This window comes from Microcebus murinus, chromosome 3, assembly GCF_040939455.1.
Source record: "Microcebus murinus isolate Inina chromosome 3, M.murinus_Inina_mat1.0, whole genome shotgun sequence".
Taxonomy (NCBI): Eukaryota; Metazoa; Chordata; class Mammalia; order Primates; family Cheirogaleidae; genus Microcebus; species Microcebus murinus.
In genome coordinates this window covers 114,839,459-114,864,140 of record NC_134106.1, presented here as the reverse complement: position 1 = coordinate 114,864,140, position 24,682 = coordinate 114,839,459, and the positions used below count along the sequence as shown (strand labels likewise).

At 62.6% G+C, this 24,682-nt stretch overlaps 6 pseudogenes; all 6 read right to left on the bottom strand.

Annotated features, from left to right (window-relative positions):
* Window positions 1-3,570: 3,570 nt before the first annotated feature.
* On the bottom strand, window positions 3,571-3,690 carry LOC142870171 (uncharacterized; annotated as a pseudogene).
* Window positions 3,691-7,520: 3,830 nt separating this feature from the next.
* On the bottom strand, window positions 7,521-7,640 carry LOC142870169 (uncharacterized; annotated as a pseudogene).
* Window positions 7,641-11,468: 3,828 nt separating this feature from the next.
* Window positions 11,469-11,588, bottom strand: LOC142870168 (uncharacterized; annotated as a pseudogene).
* Window positions 11,589-15,407: 3,819 nt separating this feature from the next.
* Window positions 15,408-15,527, bottom strand: LOC142870167 (uncharacterized; annotated as a pseudogene).
* Window positions 15,528-19,347: 3,820 nt separating this feature from the next.
* Window positions 19,348-19,467, bottom strand: LOC142870166 (uncharacterized; annotated as a pseudogene).
* A 3,820-nt stretch (window positions 19,468-23,287) lies between these two features.
* LOC142870130 (uncharacterized) lies at window positions 23,288-23,406 on the bottom strand (annotated as a pseudogene).
* Between the last annotated feature and the right edge of the window lie 1,276 nt (window positions 23,407-24,682).

Sequence of the window (24,682 nt, the reverse complement as noted above, 5' to 3'; positions counted from 1 at the left end):
TGGACCCGCCAAGGTGGAGACCTTCAAGCCCCCCTCCTCTCCTCGCCTGGCCTCCTTCACCTCCCCGCCCCCCACCCCCAGCGCGCCGGGGCCGCAGACTGCGCACGGGCGGGAGGGGCGGGGCGCTCGCCCTTTGACCCCAGCCAGGGGCGGCCCTCCCCCACAACCCCTTTCAGCTGCGCCCCCCACCCTGTGGCCCGGCGGCCGCCTATTCCCCCGGGCCAGGGCTGGGGCACAGCGCACGGGGGAGGGGAGCCAAGTGTATGGGGCGTCTCTCTCTCTCGGGATGTGTCCCATGGGTGGGGTGGGTGGGGTGGCGTGGTTTGTGGGCGCTGAAGAAATCAGTCCCCTCCATCTCCTCCCTCTGGAAAACACCCAAGCCCTTGGAGAACTGCCCGCACCGCTACCGTGGGGGCCGGGACCCTCCTCTGTGTCCTCCTGTGGCCCAGTCCAAGGGGCCTGGGCCTGGCCGGGGCTGCACTGGACCCCAACCACCCTGGCGTGGTGGACTCGCTAAAAATCGGCCATTAGATATTGGATTCCAGCGTCATTGAGGTCATTTCACTAATGAGTGCACCGCAAAGAGTTTCCTAATCCATCTGTGAGGGTGGCAACCGAAAGAGAATTTTAGAGCTGACAGAATAGGCGAGGAAAGGCATAGGAGATTTCCACACCCAGTAAGGAAGCCTTTCCCGAAGTGGAAGAAAGAAAGGAGCAAACAGAGACACCGGTAGCCCGCCCGGATCAGAGTCTGCCCCTGAGAGAAAGTACCCTGACCAGGTTCACCAGTGGGTGGGTCGCGAGCTAGCGGCACTCAGAAGAGCGAGGCCCGCAGTCTGTGCAGAAGACACCTGCACTCGGGTGTGTGTGGCGGCACAATTCACAAGCAGCTCCAGATGTTAAACCAAGGAGAAGCCAGGGAGTTCCCAACGCCCCAGGTGTCCTCAGCCCACGACTGGCTGCTGTGGGAATGCGAAGCCCGGCTCCTTGTCTCAGAGCGGGGCAACCAGGAGGTGTGATGTCCACCCCGGGGTTCCCAGGAGGATCAGACTGAAGCTGGGACTTGGCCTGAAAGTGTCCCCTCGCATGGCCACCCCCTTCCCCTTCCTGCTCCTCTACTCCTGGTGCCCCTCCATCCAGGGGCCAGACCTTAAAGAGTCACCCGCAAGAGAATCCTGGTCCCAAAGGAGCCTTCTGGGGGACCCCTGCTGAGAGAGGTTGTGGGCATGGCCCGCTGGGGCTCTGCCCGACCCAGGGCTGAGAGATGCAACCTCCCAGCTCTGGGTCCCTGCAGGAAGTGTTGGCAAGCACAGGGCCAGTCCTCCAAAGGCCCAGGTGCAGGGAGCCCAGGCCAAGCAGCCTGTGGAAGAAGCCACATGCTGTGCCACCCCGGGGAACACCACTGCAGGCCACGGCCCTTCCCACCTCCTCCTCCTCCTCCTCCTCCTCCTCCTCCCACCCCGCCCCCGCCCCCGCCCCCACATGGCACAGGGCCCAGAGACACCTCAGACACTTGCTACCCAAAGTGCAAAGGGCATCAGTTGCTCCTCCAAACCCCCCCCCCAGCCCAGCAGACCACGTTGTCCAGCCAGCCCCCGGGCCTCCCTGGGGTGCCCAGCACAAAAGTGCAGACACCCACCGGACCCTCAATCTCAGTTTTCGGATGTTTTTGCCACTCTAAGGACCCGCAGGCCAGCTGGGCCTTCTGGCAGGACAGAGAGCCCCGGAATCCGACGTGGAGAGCTGGGTATACGTCCCCATGAGGAGGCGGTCCCCACCTCCGCGGCTATCCCCTTGCGGGGAGCGGCAGCCGCGGGGCCTCAGAGAAGACACCAGGCTGGGCCCCCACGGCACAGCGGGAGCACGTCCCCCGCAGGCCACTTAGCGACGGCGGCCAGCCGGCGGACGGTTGGGTTGCACGAGACGCTGCGGCCGCCCTGCTACCGGGTTCCTGGGAGGGCGTCCTGGAACCAGCGTCCACACCAAGCCCTTGGAAGGCCCAGGCGACGGAGGAGCCCCGTCAGGCAGGGGCCGAGGACGGTGACGGCCCGGGCGGGGACGAGCGTGTCAGGCAGGGGCAGAGGACGGTGACAGGTGATAGGCCGGGCGGGAAGGAGTCAGTCAGGCAGGGGCCGTGGAGGAGACGGGCTGGGTAAGGGTTAGGGTTAGTGTCAGGGCACAAGTCACAATCGCAAAGACCTGGAAGCCACCCGAGTGCCCATCGACCCACGAGTGGGTAAATAAAATGTGGCGCGTGGACACCACGGAGTGCTATTCGGCTATGAGGAGCAGCGGTGAGGGGGCACCTCTCGTGGTTCTCCTGGCCAGAGCTGGAACCCGTTCCAGTAAGCCAAGTATCCCAAGAATGGACACACGAGCACCACGTGCTCGCGCTCACCAGCAAATGGGTACGAACCGATGGACACCTAAGTGGACACAGAGGAATCACCTTCTTCGGGTGGGTGTCGGGCGGGTGGGGGGAGGGGATGGGCATACACATCCATTAGGAATGGGGTGGGTACGCACCGACTGGGGGATGGGCGCACTTGAAGCTCTGACCCGAGGGGGGAGGCTGGGAGAGGGCAACGCACCCGACCTTAACATTGGTGCCCCCACAATATGCTGGAACAACATGAGAGGTAAATGAATAAGAACACGGGGGGGGGGGGAGGGGGGCACGGGCAACACATGTCACCTTAATACTTGGACTCCCATCATCTGCTTGAAAAGAGAGAGAAAAGAAAATGCAATAATAGAGATAAGAGACACTTTTTAAAAATAATGAATCCGGCCGGGCGCTGTGGCTCACGCCTGTAATCCTAGCTCTTGGGAGGCCGAGGCGGGCGGATTGCTCAAGGTCAGGAGTTCAAAACCAGCCTGAGCAAGAGCGAGACCCCGTCTCTACTATAAATAGAAAGAAATTAATTGGCCAACTGATATATATATAAAAAATTAGCGGGGCATGGTGGCGCATGCCTGCAGTCCCAGCTACCCTGGAGGCTGAGGCAGAAGGATCACTCGAGCCCAGGAGTTTGAAGTTGCTGTGAGCTAGGCTGACGCCACGGCACTCACTCTAGCCTGGGCAACAAACCGAGACTCTGTCTCAAAAAAAAAAAAAAAAAAATGAATCCGAAGAGAAAAGTAAAAGGAGGCCTGTGGAGCAGGTCTGGGTGTGACTCCGGATCCCCGAACATCAGGTGCCACCACCAAAGATTCCTACGTGTAGCCCATAGAACCCCAAAAGCAACGGGAGGAGTTCTGGTCACATACTCCCTCAAAATGACATCCTGGCCTTCTTCTGGAACTCCCTCCCCTCTCAGACTCTCAAGGTTTCCTCCAGCGTGTCGGCTCCCACAGAGCAGACCTTTGGTCTGAGACCTGACTGTCCAGAAGCCACGCATGCTGCCGCGTGGCGGCGGTGTCACGGCTCGGGACAAGAGGAGGCCCAACGGTGCGGGCTGGGGCGCCAGGCACCGCGGCGGGCGCTGAGGGTGGGGGTCACCCCCACCCCGGGCCGCCCCCGCACTCCCAGAAACGCGACAGAACCAGAGGCAAAAAAAGAAAAGAAGAAGCCTACGGCACCCGGTATACACCGGGCGGTCTCCCATCCAAGTTCTAACCAGGCCCGACCCTGCTTAGCTTCCGAGACCAGACGGGATCGGGCGCGTTCGGGGTGGTGTGGCCGTGGACGGCGGAGGGCGCCCCTGCCCCGCTCAAGAAGCCGAGCCTCTCTGCGCTTCCCCGCCGCCTCCTCCCGCCCCAGGCCCCGCGCCGGGTCGGGCCTGTTGAGTTCGCCGGCCGGGTCCCGCGGGCTCCGAGGGACGGGGGGTGACAGGCGGGGCGGGCAGGGAGCGGCGGGCCGGGGTTGGGGGCTGTCTCTGTACACACACACACTCACACTCACACTCACTCACTCACTCACACTCACACAAGATGCGCCTCCACGGCTGGACCCGCCAAGGTGGAGACCTTCAAGCCCCCCTCCTCTCCTCGCCTGGCCTCCTTCACCTCCCCGCCCCCCACCCCCAGCGCGCCGGGGCCGCAGACTGCGCACGGGCGGGAGGGGCGGGGCGCTCGCCCTTTGACCCCAGCCAGGGGCGGCCCTCCCCCACAACCCCTTTCAGCTGCGCCCCCCACCCTGTGGCCCGGCGGCCGCCTATTCCCCCGGGCCAGGGCTGGGGCACAGCGCACGGGGGAGGGGAGCCAGTGTATGGGGCGTCTCTCTCTCTCGGGATGTGTCCCATGGGTGGGGTTGGGTGGGGTGGCGTGGTTTGTGGGGCGCTGAAGAAATCAGTCCCCTCCATCTCCTCCCTCTGGAAAACACCCAAGCCCTTGGAGAACTGCCCGCACCGCTACCGTGGGGGCCGGGACCCTCCTCTGTGTCCTCCTGTGGCCCAGTCCAAGGGGCCTGGGCCTGGCCGGGGCTGCACTGGACCCCAACCACCCTGGCGTGTGGACTCGCTAAAAATCGGCCATTAGATATTGGATTCCAGCGTCATTGAGGTCATTTCACTAATGAGTGCACCGCAAAGAGTTTCCTAATCCATCTGTGAGGGTGGCAACCGAAAGAGAATTTTAGAGCTGACAGAATAGGCGAGGAAAGGCATAGGAGATTTCCACACCCAGTAAGGAAGCCTTTCCCGAAGTGGAAGAAAGAAAGGAGCAAACAGAGACACCGGTAGCCCGCCCGGATCAGAGTCTGCCCCTGAGAGAAAGTACCCTGACCAGGTTCACCCGTGGGTGGGTCGCGAGCTAGCGGCACTCAGAAGAGCGAGGCCCGCAGTCTGTGCAGAAGACACCTGCACTCGGGTGTGTGTGGCGGCACAATTCACAAGCAGCTCCAGATGTTAAGCCAAGGAGAAGCCAGGGAGTTCCCAACGCCCCAGGTGTCCTCAGCCCACGACTGGCTGCTGTGGGAATGCGAAGCCCGGCTCCTTGTCTCAGAGCGGGGCAACCAGGAGGTGTGATGTCCACCCCGGGGTTCCCAGGAGGATCAGACTGAAGCTGGGACTTGGCCTGAAAGTGTCCCCTCGCATGGCCACCCCCTTCCCCTTCCTGCTCCTCTACTCCTGGTGCCCCTCCATCCAGGGGCCAGACCTTAAAGAGTCACCCGCAAGAGAATCCTGGTCCCAAAGGAGCCTTCTGGGGGACCCCTGCTGAGAGAGGTTGTGGGCATGGCCCGCTGGGGCTCTGCCCGACCCAGGGCTGAGAGATGCAACCTCCCAGCTCTGGGTCCCTGCAGGAAGTGTTGGCAAGCACAGGGCCAGTCCTCCAAAGGCCCAGGTGCAGGGAGCCCAGGCCAAGCAGCCTGTGGAAGAAGCCACATGCTGTGCCACCCCGGGGAACACCACTGCAGGCCACGGCCCTTCCCACCTCCTCCTCCTCCTCCTCCTCCTCCTCCTCCCACCCCGCCCCCGCCCCCGCCCCCACATGGCACAGGGCCCAGAGACACCTCAGACACTTGCTACCCAAAGTGCAAAGGGCATCAGTTGCTCCTCCAAACCCCCCCCCCCAGCCCAGCAGACCACGTTGTCCAGCCAGCCCCCGGGCCTCCCTGGGGTGCCCAGCACAAAAGTGCAGACACCCACCGGACCCTCAATCTCAGTTTTCGGATGTTTTTGCCACTCTAAGGACCCGCAGGCCAGCTGGGCCTTCTGGCAGGACAGAGAGCCCCGGAATCCGACGTGGAGAGCTGGGTATACGTCCCCATGAGGAGGCGGTCCCCACCTCCGCGGCTATCCCCTTGCGGGGAGCGGCAGCCGCGGGGCCTCAGAGAAGACACCAGGCTGGGCCCCCACGGCACAGCGGGAGCACGTCCCCCGCAGGCCACTTAGCGACGGCGGCCAGCCGGCGGACGGTTGGGTTGCACGAGACGCTGCGGCCGCCCTGCTACCGGGTTCCTGGGAGGGCGTCCTGGAACCAGCGTCCACACCAAGCCCTTGGAAGGCCCAGGCGACGGAGGAGCCCCGTCAGGCAGGGGCCGAGGACGGTGACGGCCCGGGCGGGGACGAGCGTGTCAGGCAGGGGCAGAGGACGGTGACAGGTGATAGGCCGGGCGGGAAGGAGTCAGTCAGGCAGGGGCCGTGGAGGAGACGGGCTGGGTAAGGGTTAGGGTTAGTGTCAGGGCACAAGTCACAATCGCAAAGACCTGGAAGCCACCCGAGTGCCCATCGACCCACGAGTGGGTAAATAAAATGTGGCGCGTGGACACCACGGAGTGCTATTCGGCTATGAGGAGCAGCGGTGAGGGGGCACCTCTCGTGGTTCTCCTGGCCAGAGCTGGAACCCGTTCCAGTAAGCCAAGTATCCCAAGAATGGACACACGAGCACCACGTGCTCGCGCTCACCAGCAAATGGGTACGAACCGATGGACACCTAAGTGGACACAGAGGAATCACCTTCTTCGGGTGGGTGTCGGGCGGGTGGGGGGAGGGGATGGGCATACACATCCATTAGGAATGGGGTGGGTACGCACCGACTGGGGGATGGGCGCACTTGAAGCTCTGACCCGAGGGGGGAGGCTGGGAGAGGGCAACGCACCCGACCTTAACATTGGTGCCCCCACAATATGCTGGAACAACATGAGAGGTAAATGAATAAGAACACGGGGGGGGGGGAGGGGGGCACGGGCAACACATGTCACCTTAATACTTGGACTCCCATCATCTGCTTGAAAAGAGAGAGAAAAGAAAATGCAATAATAGAGATAAGAGACACTTTTTAAAAATAATGAATTCGGCCGGGCGCTGTGGCTCACGCCTGTAATCCTAGCTCTTGGGAGGCCGAGGCGGGCGGATTGCTCAAGGTCAGGAGTTCAAAACCAGCCTGAGCAAGAGCGAGACCCCGTCTCTACTATAAATAGAAAGAAATTAATTGGCCAACTGATATATATATAAAAAATTAGCGGGGCATGGTGGCGCATGCCTGCAGTCCCAGCTACCCTGGAGGCTGAGGCAGAAGGATCACTCGAGCCCAGGAGTTTGAAGTTGCTGTGAGCTAGGCTGACGCCACGGCACTCACTCTAGCCTGGGCAACAAACCGAGACTCTGTCTCAAAAAAAAAAAAAAAAAAAAATGAATCCGAAGAGAAAAGTAAAAGGAGGCCTGTGGAGCAGGTCTGGGTGTGACTCCGGATCCCCGAACATCAGGTGCCACCACCAAAGATTCCTACGTGTAGCCCATAGAACCCCAAAAGCAACGGGAGGAGTTCTGGTCACATACTCCCTCAAAATGACATCCTGGCCTTCTTCTGGAACTCCCTCCCCTCTCAGACTCTCAAGGTTTCCTCCAGCGTGTCGGCTCCCACAGAGCAGACCTTTGGTCTGAGACCTGACTGTCCAGAAGCCACGCATGCTGCCGCGTGGCGGCGGTGTCACGGCTCGGGACAAGAGGAGGCCCAACGGTGCGGGCTGGGGCGCCAGGCACCGCGGCGGGCGCTGAGGGTGGGGGTCACCCCCACCCCGGGCCGCCCCCGCACTCCCAGAAACGCGACAGAACCAGAGGCAAAAAAAGAAAAGAAGAAGCCTACGGCACCCGGTATACACCGGGCGGTCTCCCATCCAAGTTCTAACCAGGCCCGACCCTGCTTAGCTTCCGAGACCAGACGGGATCGGGCGCGTTCGGGGTGGTGTGGCCGTGGACGGCGGAGGGCGCCCCTGCCCCGCTCAAGAAGCCGAGCCTCTCTGCGCTTCCCCGCCGCCTCCTCCCGCCCCAGGCCCCGCGCCGGGTCGGGCCTGTTGAGTTCGCCGGCCGGGTCCCGCGGGCTCCGAGGGACGGGGGGTGACAGGCGGGGCGGGCAGGGAGCGGCGGGCCGGGGTTGGGGGCTGTCTCTGTACACACACACACTCACACTCACACTCACTCACTCACTCACACTCACACAAGATGCGCCTCCACGGCTGGACCCGCCAAGGTGGAGACCTTCAAGCCCCCCTCCTCTCCTCGCCTGGCCTCCTTCACCTCCCCGCCCCCCACCCCCAGCGCGCCGGGGCCGCAGACTGCGCACGGGCGGGAGGGGCGGGGCGCTCGCCCTTTGACCCCAGCCAGGGGCGGCCCTCCCCCACAACCCCTTTCAGCTGCGCCCCCCACCCTGTGGCCCGGCGGCCGCCTATTCCCCCGGGCCAGGGCTGGGGCACAGCGCACGGGGGAGGGGAGCCAGTGTATGGGGCGTCTCTCTCTCTCGGGATGTGTCCCATGGGTGGGGTTGGGTGGGGTGGCGTGGTTTGTGGGGCGCTGAAGAAATCAGTCCCCTCCATCTCCTCCCTCTGGAAAACACCCAAGCCCTTGGAGAACTGCCCGCACCGCTACCGTGGGGGCCGGGACCCTCCTCTGTGTCCTCCTGTGGCCCAGTCCAAGGGGCCTGGGCCTGGCCGGGGCTGCACTGGACCCCAACCACCCTGGCGTGTGGACTCGCTAAAAATCGGCCATTAGATATTGGATTCCAGCGTCATTGAGGTCATTTCACTAATGAGTGCACCGCAAAGAGTTTCCTAATCCATCTGTGAGGGTGGCAACCGAAAGAGAATTTTAGAGCTGACAGAATAGGCGAGGAAAGGCATAGGAGATTTCCACACCCAGTAAGGAAGCCTTTCCCGAAGTGGAAGAAAGAAAGGAGCAAACAGAGACACCGGTAGCCCGCCCGGATCAGAGTCTGCCCCTGAGAGAAAGTACCCTGACCAGGTTCACCCGTGGGTGGGTCGCGAGCTAGCGGCACTCAGAAGAGCGAGGCCCGCAGTCTGTGCAGAAGACACCTGCACTCGGGTGTGTGTGGCGGCACAATTCACAAGCAGCTCCAGATGTTAAGCCAAGGAGAAGCCAGGGAGTTCCCAACGCCCCAGGTGTCCTCAGCCCACGACTGGCTGCTGTGGGAATGCGAAGCCCGGCTCCTTGTCTCAGAGCGGGGCAACCAGGAGGTGTGATGTCCACCCCGGGGTTCCCAGGAGGATCAGACTGAAGCTGGGACTTGGCCTGAAAGTGTCCCCTCGCATGGCCACCCCCTTCCCCTTCCTGCTCCTCTACTCCTGGTGCCCCTCCATCCAGGGGCCAGACCTTAAAGAGTCACCCGCAAGAGAATCCTGGTCCCAAAGGAGCCTTCTGGGGGACCCCTGCTGAGAGAGGTTGTGGGCATGGCCCGCTGGGGCTCTGCCCGACCCAGGGCTGAGAGATGCAACCTCCCAGCTCTGGGTCCCTGCAGGAAGTGTTGGCAAGCACAGGGCCAGTCCTCCAAAGGCCCAGGTGCAGGGAGCCCAGGCCAAGCAGCCTGTGGAAGAAGCCACATGCTGTGCCACCCCGGGGAACACCACTGCAGGCCACGGCCCTTCCCACCTCCTCCTCCTCCTCCTCCTCCTCCTCCTCCCACCCCGCCCCCGCCCCCGCCCCCACATGGCACAGGGCCCAGAGACACCTCAGACACTTGCTACCCAAAGTGCAAAGGGCATCAGTTGCTCCTCCAAACCCCCCCCCCCAGCCCAGCAGACCACGTTGTCCAGCCAGCCCCCGGGCCTCCCTGGGGTGCCCAGCACAAAAGTGCAGACACCCACCGGACCCTCAATCTCAGTTTTCGGATGTTTTTGCCACTCTAAGGACCCGCAGGCCAGCTGGGCCTTCTGGCAGGACAGAGAGCCCCGGAATCCGACGTGGAGAGCTGGGTATACGTCCCCATGAGGAGGCGGTCCCCACCTCCGCGGCTATCCCCTTGCGGGGAGCGGCAGCCGCGGGGCCTCAGAGAAGACACCAGGCTGGGCCCCCACGGCACAGCGGGAGCACGTCCCCCGCAGGCCACTTAGCGACGGCGGCCAGCCGGCGGACGGTTGGGTTGCACGAGACGCTGCGGCCGCCCTGCTACCGGGTTCCTGGGAGGGCGTCCTGGAACCAGCGTCCACACCAAGCCCTTGGAAGGCCCAGGCGACGGAGGAGCCCCGTCAGGCAGGGGCCGAGGACGGTGACGGCCCGGGCGGGGACGAGCGTGTCAGGCAGGGGCAGAGGACGGTGACAGGTGATAGGCCGGGCGGGAAGGAGTCAGTCAGGCAGGGGCCGTGGAGGAGACGGGCTGGGTAAGGGTTAGGGTTAGTGTCAGGGCACAAGTCACAATCGCAAAGACCTGGAAGCCACCCGAGTGCCCATCGACCCACGAGTGGGTAAATAAAATGTGGCGCGTGGACACCACGGAGTGCTATTCGGCTATGAGGAGCAGCGGTGAGGGGGCACCTCTCGTGGTTCTCCTGGCCAGAGCTGGAACCCGTTCCAGTAAGCCAAGTATCCCAAGAATGGACACACGAGCACCACGTGCTCGCGCTCACCAGCAAATGGGTACGAACCGATGGACACCTAAGTGGACACAGAGGAATCACCTTCTTCGGGTGGGTGTCGGGCGGGTGGGGGGAGGGGATGGGCATACACATCCATTAGGAATGGGGTGGGTACGCACCGACTGGGGGATGGGCGCACTTGAAGCTCTGACCCGAGGGGGGAGGCTGGGAGAGGGCAACGCACCCGACCTTAACATTGGTGCCCCCACAATATGCTGGAACAACATGAGAGGTAAATGAATAAGAACACGGGGGGGGGGAGGGGGGCACGGGCAACACATGTCACCTTAATACTTGGACTCCCATCATCTGCTTGAAAAGAGAGAGAAAAGAAAATGCAATAATAGAGATAAGAGACACTTTTTAAAAATAATGAATCCGGCCGGGCGCTGTGGCTCACGCCTGTAATCCTAGCTCTTGGGAGGCCGAGGCGGGCGGATTGCTCAAGGTCAGGAGTTCAAAACCAGCCTGAGCAAGAGCGAGACCCCGTCTCTACTATAAATAGAAAGAAATTAATTGGCCAACTGATATATATATAAAAAATTAGCGGGGCATGGTGGCGCATGCCTGCAGTCCCAGCTACCCTGGAGGCTGAGGCAGAAGGATCACTCGAGCCCAGGAGTTTGAAGTTGCTGTGAGCTAGGCTGACGCCACGGCACTCACTCTAGCCTGGGCAACAAACCGAGACTCTGTCTCAAAAAAAAAAAAAAAAAAAATGAATCCGAAGAGAAAAGTAAAAGGAGGCCTGTGGAGCAGGTCTGGGTGTGACTCCGGATCCCCGAACATCAGGTGCCACCACCAAAGATTCCTACGTGTAGCCCATAGAACCCCAAAAGCAACGGGAGGAGTTCTGGTCACATACTCCCTCAAAATGACATCCTGGCCTTCTTCTGGAACTCCCTCCCCTCTCAGACTCTCAAGGTTTCCTCCAGCGTGTCGGCTCCCACAGAGCAGACCTTTGGTCTGAGACCTGACTGTCCAGAAGCCACGCATGCTGCCGCGTGGCGGCGGTGTCACGGCTCGGGACAAGAGGAGGCCCAACGGCGCGGGGTGGGGCGCCAGGCACCGCGGCGGGCGCTGAGGGTGGGGGTCACCCCCACCCCGGGCCGCCCCCGCACTCCCAGAAACGCGACAGAACCAGAGGCAAAAAAAGAAAAGAAGAAGCCTACGGCACCCGGTATACACCGGGCGGTCTCCCATCCAAGTTCTAACCAGGCCCGACCCTGCTTAGCTTCCGAGACCAGACGGGATCGGGCGCGTTCGGGGTGGTGTGGCCGTGGACGGCGGAGGGCGCCCCTGCCCCGCTCAAGAAGCCGAGCCTCTCTGCGCTTCCCCGCCGCCTCCTCCCGCCCCAGGCCCCGCGCCGGGTCGGGCCTGTTGAGTTCGCCGGCCGGGTCCCGCGGGCTCCGAGGGACGGGGGGTGACAGGCGGGGCGGGCAGGGAGCGGCGGGCCGGGGTTGGGGGCTGTCTCTGTACACACACACACTCACACTCACACTCACTCACTCACTCACACTCACACAAGATGCGCCTCCACGGCTGGACCCGCCAAGGTGGAGACCTTCAAGCCCCCCTCCTCTCCTCGCCTGGCCTCCTTCACCTCCCCGCCCCCCACCCCCAGCGCGCCGGGGCCGCAGACTGCGCACGGGCGGGAGGGGCGGGGCGCTCGCCCTTTGACCCCAGCCAGGGGCGGCCCTCCCCCACAACCCCTTTCAGCTGCGCCCCCCACCCTGTGGCCCTGCGGCCGCCTATTCCCCCGGGCCAGGGCTGGGGCACAGCGCACGGGGGAGGGGAGCCAGTGTATGGGGCGTCTCTCTCTCTCGGGATGTGTCCCATGGGTGGGGTGGTGTGGTTTGTGGGGCGCTGAAGAAATCAGTCCCCTCCATCTCCTCCCTCTGGAAAACACCCAAGCCCTTGGAGAACTGCCCGCACCGCTACCGTGGGGGCCGGGACCCTCCTCTGTGTCCTCCTGTGGCCCAGTCCAAGGGGCCTGGGCCTGGCCGGGGCTGCACTGGACCCCAACCACCCTGGCGTGTGGACTCGCTAAAAATCGGCCATTAGATATTGGATTCCAGCGTCATTGAGGTCATTTCACTAATGAGTGCACCGCAAAGAGTTTCCTAATCCATCTGTGAGGGTGGCAACCGAAAGAGAATTTTAGAGCTGACAGAATAGGCGAGGAAAGGCATAGGAGATTTCCACACCCAGTAAGGAAGCCTTTCCCGAAGTGGAAGAAAGAAAGGAGCAAACAGAGACACCGGTAGCCCGCCCGGATCAGAGTCTGCCCCTGAGAGAAAGTACCCTGACCAGGTTCACCCGTGGGTGGGTCGCGAGCTAGCGGCACTCAGAAGAGCGAGGCCCGCAGTCTGTGCAGAAGACACCTGCACTCGGGTGTGTGTGGCGGCACAATTCACAAGCAGCTCCAGATGTTAAGCCAAGGAGAAGCCAGGGAGTTCCCAACGCCCCAGGTGTCCTCAGCCCACGACTGGCTGCTGTGGGAATGCGAAGCCCGGCTCCTTGTCTCAGAGCGGGGCAACCAGGAGGTGTGATGTCCACCCCGGGGTTCCCAGGAGGATCAGACTGAAGCTGGGACTTGGCCTGAAAGTGTCCCCTCGCATGGCCACCCCCTTCCCCTTCCTGCTCCTCTACTCCTGGTGCCCCTCCATCCAGGGGCCAGACCTTAAAGAGTCACCCGCAAGAGAATCCTGGTCCCAAAGGAGCCTTCTGGGGGACCCCTGCTGAGAGAGGTTGTGGGCATGGCCCGCTGGGGCTCTGCCCGACCCAGGGCTGAGAGATGCAACCTCCCAGCTCTGGGTCCCTGCAGGAAGTGTTGGCAAGCACAGGGCCAGTCCTCCAAAGGCCCAGGTGCAGGGAGCCCAGGCCAAGCAGCCTGTGGAAGAAGCCACATGCTGTGCCACCCCGGGGAACACCACTGCAGGCCACGGCCCTTCCCACCTCCTCCTCCTCCTCCTCCTCCTCCTCCTCCCACCCCGCCCCCGCCCCCGCCCCCACATGGCACAGGGCCCAGAGACACCTCAGACACTTGCTACCCAAAGTGCAAAGGGCATCAGTTGCTCCTCCAAACCCCCCCCCCCAGCCCAGCAGACCACGTTGTCCAGCCAGCCCCCGGGCCTCCCTGGGGTGCCCAGCACAAAAGTGCAGACACCCACCGGACCCTCAATCTCAGTTTTCGGATGTTTTTGCCACTCTAAGGACCCGCAGGCCAGCTGGGCCTTCTGGCAGGACAGAGAGCCCCGGAATCCGACGTGGAGAGCTGGGTATACGTCCCCATGAGGAGGCGGTCCCCACCTCCGCGGCTATCCCCTTGCGGGGAGCGGCAGCCGCGGGGCCTCAGAGAAGACACCAGGCTGGGCCCCCACGGCACAGCGGGAGCACGTCCCCCGCAGGCCACTTAGCGACGGCGGCCAGCCGGCGGACGGTTGGGTTGCACGAGACGCTGCGGCCGCCCTGCTACCGGGTTCCTGGGAGGGCGTCCTGGAACCAGCGTCCACACCAAGCCCTTGGAAGGCCCAGGCGACGGAGGAGCCCCGTCAGGCAGGGGCCGAGGACGGTGACGGCCCGGGCGGGGACGAGCGTGTCAGGCAGGGGCAGAGGACGGTGACAGGTGATAGGCCGGGCGGGAAGGAGTCAGTCAGGCAGGGGCCGTGGAGGAGACGGGCTGGGTAAGGGTTAGGGTTAGTGTCAGGGCACAAGTCACAATCGCAAAGACCTGGAAGCCACCCGAGTGCCCATCGACCCACGAGTGGGTAAATAAAATGTGGCGCGTGGACACCACGGAGTGCTATTCGGCTATGAGGAGCAGCGGTGAGGGGGCACCTCTCGTGGTTCTCCTGGCCAGAGCTGGAACCCGTTCCAGTAAGCCAAGTATCCCAAGAATGGACACACGAGCACCACGTGCTCGCGCTCACCAGCAAATGGGTACGAACCGATGGACACCTAAGTGGACACAGAGGAATCACCTTCTTCGGGTGGGTGTCGGGCGGGTGGGGGGAGGGGATGGGCATACACATCCATTAGGAATGGGGTGGGTACGCACCGACTGGGGGATGGGCGCACTTGAAGCTCTGACCCGAGGGGGGAGGCTGGGAGAGGGCAACGCACCCGACCTTAACATTGGTGCCCCCACAATATGCTGGAACAACATGAGAGGTAAATGAATAAGAACACGGGGGGGGGGGAGGGGGGCACGGGCAACACATGTCACCTTAATACTTGGACTCCCATCATCTGCTTGAAAAGAGAGAGAAAAGAAAATGCAATAATAGAGATAAGAGACACTTTTTAAAAATAATGAATCCGGCCGGGCGCTGTGGCTCACGCCTGTAATCCTAGCTCTTGGGAGGCCGAGGCGGGCGGATTGCTCAAGGTCAGGAGTTCAAAACCAGCCTGAGCAAGAGCGAGACCCCGTCTCTACTATAAATAGAAAGAAATTAATTGGCCAACTGATATATATATAAAAAATTAGCGGGGCATGGTGGCGCATGCCTGCAGTCCCAGCTACCCTGGAGGCTGAGGCAGAAGGATCACTCGAGCCCAGGAGTTTGAAGTTGCTGTGAGCTAGGCTGACGCCACGGCACTCACTCTAGCCTGGGCAACAAACCGAGACTCTGTCTCAAAAAAAAAAAAAAAAAAAATGAATCCGAAGAGAAAAGTAAAAGGAGGCCTGTGGAGCAGGTCTGGGTGTGACTCCGGATCCCCGAACATCAGGTGCCACCACCAAAGATTCCTACGTGTAGCCCATAGAACCCCAAAAGCAACGGGAGGAGTTCTGGTCACATACTCCCTCAAAATGACATCCTGGCCTTCTTCTGGAACTCCCTCCCCTCTCAGACTCTCAAGGTTTCCTCCAGCGTGTCGGCTCCCACAGAGCAGACCTTTGGTCTGAGACCTGACTGTCCAGAAGCCACGCATGCTGCCGCGTGGCGGCGGTGTCACGGCTCGGGACAAGAGGAGGCCCAACGGCGCGGGCTGGGGCGCCAGGCACCGCGGCGGGCGCTGAGGGTGGGGGTCACCCCCACCCCGGGCCGCCCCCGCACTCCCAGAAACGCGACAGAACCAGAGGCAAAAAAAGAAAAGAAGAAGCCTACGGCACCCGGTATACACCGGGCGGTCTCCCATCCAAGTTCTAACCAGGCCCGACCCTGCTTAGCTTCCGAGACCAGACGGGATCGGGCGCGTTCGGGGTGGTGTGGCCGTGGACGGCGGAGGGCGCCCCTGCCCCGCTCAAGAAGCCGAGCCTCTCTGCGCTTCCCCGCCGCCTCCTCCCGCCCCAGGCCCCGCGCCGGGTCGGGCCTGTTGAGTTCGCCGGCCGGGTCCCGCGGGCTCCGAGGGACGGGGGGTGACAGGCGGGGCGGGCAGGGAGCGGCGGGCCGGGGTTGGGGGCTGTCTCTGTACACACACACACTCACACTCACACTCACTCACTCACTCACACTCACACAAGATGCGCCTCCACGGCTGGACCCGCCAAGGTGGAGACCTTCAAGCCCCCCTCCTCTCCTCGCCTGGCCTCCTTCACCTCCCCGCCCCCCACCCCCAGCGCGCCGGGGCCGCAGACTGCGCACGGGCGGGAGGGGCGGGGCGCTCGCCCTTTGACCCCAGCCAGGGGCGGCCCTCCCCCACAACCCCTTTCAGCTGCGCCCCCCACCCTGTGGCCCGGCGGCCGCCTATTCCCCCGGGCCAGGGCTGGGGCACAGCGCACGGGGGAGGGGAGCCAGTGTATGGGGCGTCTCTCTCTCTCGGGATGTGTCCCATGGGTGGGGTGGTGTGGTTTGTGGGGCGCTGAAGAAATCAGTCCCCTCCATCTCCTCCCTCTGGAAAACACCCAAGCCCTTGGAGAACTGCCCGCACCGCTACCGTGGGGGCCGGGACCCTCCTCTGTGTCCTCCTGTGGCCCAGTCCAAGGGGCCTGGGCCTGGCCGGGGCTGCACTGGACCCCAACCACCCTGGCGTGTGGACTCGCTAAAAATCGGCCATTAGATATTGGATTCCAGCGTCATTGAGGTCATTTCACTAATGAGTGCACCGCAAAGAGTTTCCTAATCCATCTGTGAGGGTGGCAACCGAAAGAGAATTTTAGAGCTGACAGAATAGGCGAGGAAAGGCATAGGAGATTTCCACACCCAGTAAGGAAGCCTTTCCCGAAGTGGAAGAAAGAAAGGAGCAAACAGAGACACCGGTAGCCCGCCCGGATCAGAGTCTGCCCCTGAGAGAAAGTACCCTGACCAGGTTCACCCGTGGGTGGGTCGCGAGCTAGCGGCACTCAGAAGAGCGAGGCCCGCAGTCTGTGCAGAAGACACCTGCACTTGGGTGTGTGTGGCGGCACAATTCACAAGCAGCTCCAGATGTTAAGCCAAGGAGAAGCCAGGGAGTTCCCAACGCCCCAGGTGTCCTCAGCCCACGACTGGCTGCTGTGGGAATGCGAAGCCCGGCTCCTTGTCTCAGAGCGGGGCAACCAGGAGGTGTGATGTCCACCCCGGGGTTCCCAGGAGGATCAGACTGAAGCTGGGACTTGGCCTGAAAGTGTCCCCTCGCATGGCCACCCCCTTCCCCTTCCTGCTCCTCTACTCCTGGTGCCCCTCCATCCAGGGGCCAGACCTTAAAGAGTCACCCGCAAGAGAATCCTGGTCCCAAAGGAGCCTTCTGGGGGACCCCTGCTGAGAGAGGTTGTGGGCATGGCCCGCTGGGGCTCTGCCCGACCCAGGGCTGAGAGATGCAACCTCCCAGCTCTGGGTCCCTGCAGGAAGTGTTGGCAAGCACAGGGCCAGTCCTCCAAAGGCCCAGGTGCAGGGAGCCCAGGCCAAGCAGCCTGTGGAAGAAGCCACATGCTGTGCCACCCCGGGGAACACCACTGCAGGCCACGGCCCTTCCCACCTCCTCCTCCTCCTCCTCCTCCTCCTCCTCCCACCCCGCCCCCGCCCCCGCCCCCACATGGCACAGGGCCCAGAGACACCTCAGACACTTGCTACCCAAAGTGCAAAGGGCATCAGTTGCTCCTCCAAACCCCCCCCCCCAGCCCAGCAGACCACGTTGTCCAGCCAGCCCCCGGGCCTCCCTGGGGTGCCCAGCACAAAAGTGCAGACACCCACCGGACCCTCAATCTCAGTTTTCGGATGTTTTTGCCACTCTAAGGACCCGCAGGCCAGCTGGGCCTTCTGGCAGGACAGAGAGCCCCGGAATCCGACGTGGAGAGCTGGGTATACGTCCCCATGAGGAGGCGGTCCCCACCTCCGCGGCTATCCCCTTGCGGGGAGCGGCAGCCGCGGGGCCTCAGAGAAGACACCAGGCTGGGCCCCCACGGCACAGCGGGAGCACGTCCCCCGCAGGCCACTTAGCGACGGCGGCCAGCCGGCGGACGGTTGGGTTGCACGAGACGCTGCGGCCGCCCTGCTACCGGGTTCCTGGGAGGGCGTCCTGGAACCAGCGTCCACACCAAGCCCTTGGAAGGCCCAGGCGACGGAGGAGCCCCGTCAGGCAGGGGCCGAGGACGGTGACGGCCCGGGCGGGGACGAGCGTGTCAGGCAGGGGCAGAGGACGGTGACAGGTGATAGGCCGGGCGGGAAGGAGTCAGTCAGGCAGGGGCCGTGGAGGAGACGGGCTGGGTAAGGGTTAGGGTTAGTGTCAGGGCACAAGTCACAATCGCAAAGACCTGGAAGCCACCCGAGTGCCCATCGACCCACGAGTGGGTAAATAAAATGTGGCGCGTGGACACCACGGAGTGCTATTCGGCTATGAGGAGCAGCGGTGAGGGGGCACCTCTCGTGGTTCTCCTGGCCAGAGCTGGAACCCGTTCCAGTAAGCCAAGTATCCCAAGAATGGACACACGAGCACCACGTGCTCGCGCTCACCAGCAAATGGGTACGAACCGATGGACACCTAAGTGGACACAGAGGAATCACCTTCTTCGGGTGGGTGTCGGGCGGGTGGGGGGAGGGGATGGGCATACACATCCATTAGGAATGGGGTGGGTACGGACCGACTGGGGGATGGGCGCACTTGAAGCTCTGACCCGAGGGGGGAGGCTGGGAGAGGGCAACGCACCCGACCTTAACATTGGTGCCCCCACAATATGCTGGAACAACATGAGAGGTAAATGAATAAGAACACGGGGGGGGGGGGAGGGGGGCACGGGCAACACATGTCACCTTAATACTTGGACTCCCATCATCTGCTTGAAAAGAGAGAGAAAAGAAAATGCAATAATAGAGATAAGAGACACTTTTTAAAAATAATGAATCCGGCCGGGCGCTGTGGCTCACGCCTGTAATCCTAGCTCTTGGGAGGCCGAGGCGGGCGGATTGCTCAAGGTCAGGAGTTCAAAACCAGCCTGAGCAAGAGCGAGACCCCGTCTCTACTATAAATAGAAAGAAATTAATTGGCCAACTGATATATATATAAAAAATTAGCGGGGCATGGTGGCGCATGCCTGCAGTCCCAGCTACCCTGGAGGCTGAGGCAGAAGGATCACTCGAGCCCAGGAGTTTGAAGTTGCTGTGAGCTAGGCTGACGCCACGGCACTCACTCTAGCCTGGGCAACAAACCGAGACTCTGTCTCAAAAAAAAAAAAAAAAAAAATGAATCCGAAGAGAAAAGTAAAAGGAGGCCTGTGGAGCAGGTCTGGGTGTGACTCCGGATCCCCGAACATCAGGTGCCACCACCAAAGATTCCTACGTGTAGCCCATAGAACCCCAAAAGCAACGGGAGGAGTTCTGGTCACATACTCCCTCAAAATGACATCCTGGCCTTCTTCTGGAACTCCCTCCCCTCTCAGACTCTCAAGGTTTCCTCCAGCGTGTCGGCTCCCACAGAGCAGACCTTTGGTCTGAGACCTGACTGTCCAGAAGCCACGCATGCTGCCGCGTGGCGGCGGTGTCACGGCTCGGGACAAGAGGAGGCCCAACGGCGCGGGCTGGGGCGCCAGGCACCGCGGCGGGCGCTGAGGGTGGGGGTCACCCCCACCCCGGGCCGCCCCCGCACTCCCAGAAACGCGACAGAACCAGAGGCAAAAAAAGAAAAGAAGAAGCCTACGGCACCCGGTATACACCGGGCGGTCTCCCATCCAAGTTCTAACCAGGCCCGACCCTGCTTAGCTTCCGAGACCAGACGGGATCGGGCGCGTTCGGGGTGGTGTGGCCGTGGACGGCGGAGGGCGCCCCTGCCCCGCTCAAGAAGCCGAGCCTCTCTGCGCTTCCCCGCCGCCTCCTTCCGCCCCAGGCCCCGCGCCGGGTCGGGCCTGTTGAGTTCGCCGGCCGGGTCCCGCGGGCTCCGAGGGACGGGGGGTGACAGGCGGGGCGGGCAGGGAGCGGCGGGCCGGGGTTGGGGGCTGTCTCTGTACACACACACACTCACACTCACACTCACTCACTCACTCACACTCACACAAGATGCGCCTCCACGGCTGGACCCGCCAAGGTGGAGACCTTCAAGCCCCCCTCCTCTCCTCGCCTGGCCTCCTTCACCTCCCCGCCCCCCACCCCCAGCGCGCCGGGGCCGCAGACTGCGCACGGGCGGGAGGGGCGGGGCGCTCGCCCTTTGACCCCAGCCAGGGGCGGCCCTCCCCCACAACCCCTTTCAGCTGCGCCCCCCACCCTGTGGCCCGGCGGCCGCCTATTCCCCCGGGCCAGGGCTGGGGCACAGCGCACGGGGGAGGGGAGCCAGTGTATGGGGCGTCTCTCTCTCTCGGGATGTGTCCCATGGGTGGGGTGGTGTGGTTTGTGGGGCGCTGAAGAAATCAGTCCCCTCCATCTCCTCCCTCTGGAAAACACCCAAGCCCTTGGAGAACTGCCCGCACCGCTACCGTGGGGGCCGGGACCCTCCTCTGTGTCCTCCTGTGGCCCAGTCCAAGGGGCCTGGGCCTGGCCGGGGCTGCACTGGACCCCAACCACCCTGGCGTGTGGACTCGCTAAAAATCGGCCATTAGATATTGGATTCCAGCGTCATTGAGGTCATTTCACTAATGAGTGCACCGCAAAGAGTTTCCTAATCCATCTGTGAGGGTGGCAACCGAAAGAGAATTTTAGAGCTGACAGAATAGGCGAGGAAAGGCATAGGAGATTTCCACACCCAGTAAGGAAGCCTTTCCCGAAGTGGAAGAAAGAAAGGAGCAAACAGAGACACCGGTAGCCCGCCCGGATCAGAGTCTGCCCCTGAGAGAAAGTACCCTGACCAGGTTCACCCGTGGGTGGGTCGCGAGCTAGCGGCACTCAGAAGAGCGAGGCCCGCAGTCTGTGCAGAAGACACCTGCACTCGGGTGTGTGTGGCGGCACAATTCACAAGCAGCTCCAGATGTTAAGCCAAGGAGAAGCCAGGGAGTTCCCAACGCCCCAGGTGTCCTCAGCCCACGACTGGCTGCTGTGGGAATGCGAAGCCCGGCTCCTTGTCTCAGAGCGGGGCAACCAGGAGGTGTGATGTCCACCCCGGGGTTCCCAGGAGGATCAGACTGAAGCTGGGACTTGGCCTGAAAGTGTCCCCTCGCATGGCCACCCCCTTCCCCTTCCTGCTCCTCTACTCCTGGTGCCCCTCCATCCAGGGGCCAGACCTTAAAGAGTCACCCGCAAGAGAATCCTGGTCCCAAAGGAGCCTTCTGGGGGACCCCTGCTGAGAGAGGTTGTGGGCATGGCCCGCTGGGGCTCTGCCCGACCCAGGGCTGAGAGATGCAACCTCCCAGCTCTGGGTCCCTGCAGGAAGTGTTGGCAAGCACAGGGCCAGTCCTCCAAAGGCCCAGGTGCAGGGAGCCCAGGCCAAGCAGCCTGTGGAAGAAGCCACATGCTGTGCCACCCCGGGGAACACCACTGCAGGCCACGGCCCTTCCCACCTCCTCCTCCTCCTCCTCCTCCTCCTCCTCCCACCCCGCCCCCGCCCCCGCCCCCACATGGCACAGGGCCCAGAGACACCTCAGACACTTGCTACCCAAAGTGCAAAGGGCATCAGTTGCTCCTCCAAACCCCCCCCCCCAGCCCAGCAGACCACGTTGTCCAGCCAGCCCCCGGGCCTCCCTGGGGTGCCCAGCACAAAAGTGCAGACACCCACCGGACCCTCAATCTCAGTTTTCGGATGTTTTTGCCACTCTAAGGACCCGCAGGCCAGCTGGGCCTTCTGGCAGGACAGAGAGCCCCGGAATCCGACGTGGAGAGCTGGGTATACGTCCCCATGAGGAGGCGGTCCCCACCTCCGCGGCTATCCCCTTGCGGGGAGCGGCAGCCGCGGGGCCTCAGAGAAGACACCAGGCTGGGCCCCCACGGCACAGCGGGAGCACGTCCCCCGCAGGCCACTTAGCGACGGCGGCCAGCCGGCGGACGGTTGGGTTGCACGAGACGCTGCGGCCGCCCTGCTACCGGGTTCCTGGGAGGGCGTCCTGGAACCAGCGTCCACACCAAGCCCTTGGAAGGCCCAGGCGACGGAGGAGCCCCGTCAGGCAGGGGCCGAGGACGGTGACGGCCCGGGCGGGGACGAGCGTGTCAGGCAGGGGCAGAGGACGGTGACAGGTGATAGGCCGGGCGGGAAGGAGTCAGTCAGGCAGGGGCCGTGGAGGAGACGGGCTGGGTAAGGGTTAGGGTTAGTGTCAGGGCACAAGTCACAATCGCAAAGACCTGGAAGCCACCCGAGTGCCCATCGACCCACGAGTGGGTAAATAAAATGTGGCGCGTGGACACCACGGAGTGCTATTCGGCTATGAGGAGCAGCGGTGAGGGGGCACCTCTCGTGGTTCTCCTGGCCAGAGCTGGAACCCGTTCCAGTAAGCCAAGTATCCCAAGAATGGACACACGAGCACCACGTGCTCGCGCTCACCAGCAAATGGGTACGAACCGATGGACACCTAAGTGGACACAGAGGAATCACCTTCTTCGGGTGGGTGTCGGGCGGGTGGGGGGAGGGGATGGGCATACACATCCATTAGGAATGGGGTGGGTACGCACCGACTGGGGGATGGGCGCACTTGAAGCTCTGACCCGAGGGGGGAGGCTGGGAGAGGGCAACGCACCCGACCTTAACATTGGTGCCCCCACAATATGCTGGAACAACATGAGAGGTAAATGAATAAGAACACGGGGGGGGGGGGGAGGGGGGCACGGGCAACACATGTCACCTTAATACTTGGACTCCCATCATCTGCTTGAAAAGAGAGAGAAAAGAAAATGCAATAATAGAGATAAGAGACACTTTTTAAAAATAATGAATCCGGCCGGGCGCTGTGGCTCACGCCTGTAATCCTAGCTCTTGGGAGGCCGAGGCGGGCGGATTGCTCAAGGTCAGGAGTTCAAAACCAGCCTGAGCAAGAGCGAGACCCCGTCTCTACTATAAATAGAAAGAAATTAATTGGCCAACTGATATATATATAAAAAATTAGCGGGGCATGGTGGCGCATGCCTGCAGTCCCAGCTACCCTGGAGGCTGAGGCAGAAGGATCACTCGAGCCCAGGAGTTTGAAGTTGCTGTGAGCTAGGCTGACGCCACGGCACTCACTCTAGCCTGGGCAACAAACCGAGACTCTGTCTCAAAAAAAAAAAAAAAAAAATGAATCCGAAGAGAAAAGTAAAAGGAGGCCTGTGGAGCAGGTCTGGGTGTGACTCCGGATCCCCGAACATCAGGTGCCACCACCAAAGATTCCTACGTGTAGCCCATAGAACCCCAAAAGCAACGGGAGGAGTTCTGGTCACATACTCCCTCAAAATGACATCCTGGCCTTCTTCTGGAACTCCCTCCCCTCTCAGACTCTCAAGGTTTCCTCCAGCGTGTCGGCTCCCACAGAGCAGACCTTTGGTCTGAGACCTGACTGTCCAGAAGCCACGCATGCTGCCGCGTGGCGGCGGTGTCACGGCTCGGGACAAGAGGAGGCCCAACGGCGCGGGCTGGGGCGCCAGGCACCGCGGCGGGCGCTGAGGGTGGGGGTCACCCCCACCCCGGGCCGCCCCCGCACTCCCAGAAACGCGACAGAACCAGAGGCAAAAAAAAAAAAGAAGAAGCCTACGGCACCCGGTATTCCCGGGCGGTCTCCCATCCAAGTTCTAACCAGGCCCGACCCTGCTTAGCTTCCGAGACCAGACGGGATCGGGCGCGTTCGGGGTGGTGTGGCCGTGGACGGCGGAGGGCGCCCCTGCCCCGCTCAAGAAGCCGAGCCTCTCTGCGCTTCCCCGCCGCCTCCTCCCGCCCCAGGCCCCGCGCCGGGTCGGGCCTGTTGAGTTCGCCGGCCGGGTCCCGCGGGCTCCGAGGGACGGGGGGTGACAGGCGGGGCGGGCAGGGAGCGGCGGGCCGGGGTTGGGGGCTGTCTCTGTACACACACACACTCACACTCACACTCACTCACTCACTCACACTCACACAAGATGCGCCTCCACGGCTGGACCCGCCCAGGTGGAGACCTTCAAGCCCCCCTCCTCTCCTCGCCTGGCCTCCTTCACCTCCCCGCCCCCCACCCCCAGCGCGCCGGGGCCGCAGACTGCGCACGGGCGGGAGGGGCGGGGCGCTCGCCCTTTGACCCCAGCCAGGGGCGGCCCTCCCCCACAACCCCTTTCAGCTGCGCCCCCCACCCTGTGGCCCGGCGGCCGCCTATTCCCCCGGGCCAGGGCTGGGGCACAGCGCACGGGGGAGGGGAGCCAGTGTATGGGGCGTCTCTCTCTCTCGGGATGTGTCCCATGGGTGGGGTGGTGTGGTTTGTGGGGCGCTGAAGAAATCAGTCCCCTCCATCTCCTCCCTCTGGAAAACACCCAAGCCCTTGGAGAACTGCCCGCACCGCTACCGTGGGGGCCGGGACCCTCCTCTGTGTCCTCCTGTGGCCCAGTCCAAGGGGCCTGGGCCTGGCCGGGGCTGCACTGGACCCCAACCACCCTGGCGTGTGGACTCGCTAAAAATCGGCCATTAGATATTGGATTCCAGCGTCATTGAGGTCATTTCACTAATGAGTGCACCGCAAAGAGTTTCCTAATCCATCTGTGAGGGTGGCAACCGAAAGAGAATTTTAGAGCTGACAGAATAGGCGAGGAAAGGCATAGGAGATTTCCACACCCAGTAAGGAAGCCTTTCCCGAAGTGGAAGAAAGAAAGGAGCAAACAGAGACACCGGTAGCCCGCCCGGATCAGAGTCTGCCCCTGAGAGAAAGTACCCTGACCAGGTTCACCCGTGGGTGGGTCGCGAGCTAGCGGCACTCAGAAGAGCGAGGCCCGCAGTCTGTGCAGAAGACACCTGCACTCGGGTGTGTGTGGCGGCACAATTCACAAGCAGCTCCAGATGTTAAGCCAAGGAGAAGCCAGGGAGTTCCCAACGCCCCAGGTGTCCTCAGCCCACGACTGGCTGCTGTGGGAATGCGAAGCCCGGCTCCTTGTCTCAGAGCGGGGCAACCAGGAGGTGTGATGTCCACCC